Source organism: Pteropus alecto, unplaced genomic scaffold, assembly GCF_000325575.1.
Source record: "Pteropus alecto unplaced genomic scaffold, ASM32557v1 scaffold419, whole genome shotgun sequence".
Taxonomy (NCBI): domain Eukaryota; kingdom Metazoa; phylum Chordata; class Mammalia; order Chiroptera; family Pteropodidae; genus Pteropus; species Pteropus alecto.
Genome location: NW_006442113.1, coordinates 33,219 through 37,008, shown reverse-complemented (window position 1 = coordinate 37,008; position 3,790 = coordinate 33,219). Strand labels below are relative to the sequence as shown.

Here is a 3,790-nt window from a genome sequence, read left to right as displayed (position 1 = left end):
AGATGGTACACATATACATTGGAATATTACTCAGCCATAAAAAATCAAATCTTACCATCTGCAATAACATAGATGGAACTAGAGGGTATTGTGCTGAGAGGAATAAGTCAGACAGAGAAAGACGAATACCATATTATTTCACTTACATGTGGAATCTAAAGAACAAAATAAACAAACAAACAAAACAGAAACAAACTCGTAGATACAGAGAACATATTGATGGTTGCCAGATGGGTGGTGATTTGTGGGAGGGGTGTGAAAAAGGGGAAAGGATTAATAAGTACAAATTGGTAGTTACAAAATAGTTATGGGGATGTATAGTATAACATAAAGAATATAATCAATAATATTGTAATAACTATGTATGGTGTCAGATGGGTACTAGATTTATCAGGGTGATCATTTTGCAAGTAATATAAATGTCTAATCACTATGTTGTATACTTGAAACTAATATAATATCATCTGTCAACTGTAATTTAAAAATATAAATTATTAAATAATATTGTAAAGTTTTCATAATATTCTTTTTGTTATTTTTATAGTGATAACTCTAGAGAAAGAATTTGAGATCATGGCCCACAGAGAAAATGTATTGTCAGAGCCCACTGAGGTAAAAAGATATTAAATAATAGCTAAGAGGTGGTCTTTGGAAAGACAGGCTTTCAGTACAGCGGAGTGATGGAGGCAAAATTATTGATCTAGGCAATGATTCTCCCTTCTCTTACTAGACAAAGGATTGACTTAGTTCTCACTAAATATAATTTTATAAGAGCAGACCCTTTTCATGTACATATTCCTTAAACAGAAGCACTAGTGTTTTTTGTTGTTGTTTTTTGTTTTTGTTTTTGTTTTTGTTTTTTATGAAAGTTCTCTGTTGATAGTGTCTCTGGCAGGTCTTCAAACTTTATGAATTTAGGGGAAGCGAAAATTGAAAAAGCCATTCTGATATATACAGCATCTGCTCTGGTTCTGTTTGGCTATCTCACTTCCATTAAATTCTGAAGTTGTGCATAAATTAATTGGAACTTATAGCCAGTTTGGGTGAGGGGAGTCTCTTCCTACAAGTCTGTTATTCACTAGATTGCTAAAAAATTCAGTTGTCTCAGCACAATTTATAGATTAGTCTACTTTTTCCCATTGATTTGTAATGACAACTCTGTCACATATCAAATTTCCATATATGCATGCATTTGTTTTGGGGTTCTCTAATCTGTTTCCTGGGTTTATTTGTCTGTCCCTACAACAATACTCACTGTGATTAATTACTATATCTTTATAGTAAATTTTACTATATGATAGGATGAGTATCCACACTGTTTTATTTCTTATATTGACTTGATTATTTTTGGACACTAGAAACATCTCCTCCCTACCCTAAATCCATGTGAATTTTAGAATTATCTTGGTAAATTCTATGAAAAAATGTGTTGCCCTGTCGCCACTGAGGGAGCGCTGGGGGTCTCACAGACAGTCAAAGGTTTTGTCTTCTTAAGGCTGCCTCCAGAAGACTTCTGCCATTGTGGTGATAATTACAACTCCCACTTACTTAGCGTGTTAATGTCAAGTATGTGACATCTGTGATGCCCACCTTACCAGTGCCTTCTCACGGCCAACAGTCTCTGGGACAGAGAAACTCAAGACCAATTGCTAAGCCTCTTGAGCTGGCCTGGCATATGGCAATGGTTTGTCTGGCTGGGAAATGTGGTCAAGTTCCAGCTAGGATGGATTCCATGGTCTGACAGCACCCCGTGCCATGGAGGAATGTATCAGCCTCTGCTGGGTCTTTCCTGGTCACTCCCAGACCTTCAGAGAGGTACCTTCTAAGCACGAGGCCTGTGTGCTGCCCTCCCCTAAGACTAGGCTGTGCCACTGCCATGCTTCCAGCTCGCTGTCCTTTACTGAAGCAGGAACCCAATTCCTCTGGGAGTTTTTAGTGGATTTTTAAAAGCACCAACACCCATGTAACCACCAACTGGCACAATCAAGATATAGACTGTTCTCATCACCTCTGAAAGATCCCTTGGGCCTCTTGCAGTCAATTCCTGTACCCCCCAGCCCAGGAAACTAGCAATTTGCTTTCTCTACCATTACAAGGATATACTGATGTTACAGTACGTACAAAAGGCCTCTGTCCATGGAGAGCTTACATTTTTCTGAGAGACAGGCAATAAAAATTGAAGCAAACAAACAAGTCACCAACTGCCAGGTCTCATGCCAGTTCAGGACTCCAAGAGAATGGAACCAGGAGAGAATGAGCTCTTCATAGACCCTAATGCAAAGAATCAGTCATTCTATATGTGGATAGAAAAAGGCAGTGAATGCAGTTTCTCCAAGGACGCTGAGATGTCTCCTCTTCCTCATGCCTGCTAGCAGCACTGGCTCTTAAGTAGGCAGAAGGTGCAGCTAGCTGCCCAGTGTAGTTCCCTAACTGCCATAATTGCCTTGTACCTGGTGAGACTTGAAACCTGACTCGTCTCCAGCACTGCTCTTAGCTGAGGAGCCTGATTCTTCATCAGCCCACGAGAGAATGATGAGGCACTTGTGTTGATCAAACACTGACATGGTTCCAGGCTTGGCCATAGGTGCTGTACAGGTCATCTCCTTTTACCTCACTCAGCCCTCTAAGCCTACACACTAAAGTGCCTTGCAGGGAGGAGACTAAGCTAAGTGATGCAAGCAGAAATTCCTCCAGCCTCAGTTGTCACTATGTATCACATCTCACCACTTTCTGAGCTTTGGCTTCAGATTGCCTCAGTCACTTCCCGGTGAACAAACTCAAGAGGCAGAAGATGACCAACTGCGAGTTTGGGTACATTCACATGCTGGCCCAGAATTATCTGAAGCACTTCTTGCAGATACCACAACCTGAGTCTGGGCCAAGCAGAACTTCCAGAGTGTTATAAGATGTTGCTTTTTCAGTTCAAAAAGAAGTGGAAAAGAATCTGAAACCACGCTTGGACAATTTTAATGTTGTATCCATTGATACTGCTAGAAGAATATTCAATAAAGTGGTGGAAAAGGAGTTCGATGATGGCATCATTAACTGGATGGGGAAAGATTGTGACCATATTCACATTTGAAGGCATTCTCATCAAGAAACTTCTCAGAGAGTGAATTGTCCCAGATGTGGATACTTACAAGGAGATTTCTTACTTCGTTGCTGAGTTCATAACAAAAAACACAGGAGAATGGATAAGATAAAATGGAGGCTGGGAAAATGGCTTTGTAAAGAAGTTTGAACCCAAATCTGGCTGGCTGACTTTTCAGGAAGTTACAGGAAAGATCTATGAAATGTTAGCTCTCCTGAAGCAATACTATTGACCGAAAAGGACACTGTATTGCGAAACCTACCTAATTTTCTGGACTCTTACAAGAGGTATTGCCAACATGTACTTCTACTTCTAAACAAACAACTTTGATGATGCAACCTGATGTTCCAGTTATGGAAATTTTATTCTCATTTTAATGAATAAATCATGTATTTGAAAAAATTGTTGAATGTTGTGATTGTAATATGATTGAATTCAGAGATCAAAATAGGCAGAATTGACATTTTATTATATTAATTGTCTTATTCATGAATATAGTCTATCTCTTCATTTAATCAGAGCCTCTTTTATGTCCTTCTATAGTGTTTCACAATTTTTCTACAAATAGCTTGCACATATTTTGTTAGCCCTTTTCCTATTGATTTTCTTGTCATTTTGAACATTATCATTTTTAAATTACTTTTTCAAATCATGTAGCAGCCATGAAAATGGGTCACTCAGATCTCCATTTAGAGAAAA

At 38.7% G+C, this 3,790-nt stretch overlaps 1 pseudogene; it reads left to right on the top strand.

The window, feature by feature from the left end:
* Positions 1–2,791: 2,791 nt before the first annotated feature.
* Positions 2,792–3,323, top strand: LOC102885203 (annotated as a pseudogene).
* The last annotated feature ends 467 nt before the right edge of the window (positions 3,324–3,790 follow it).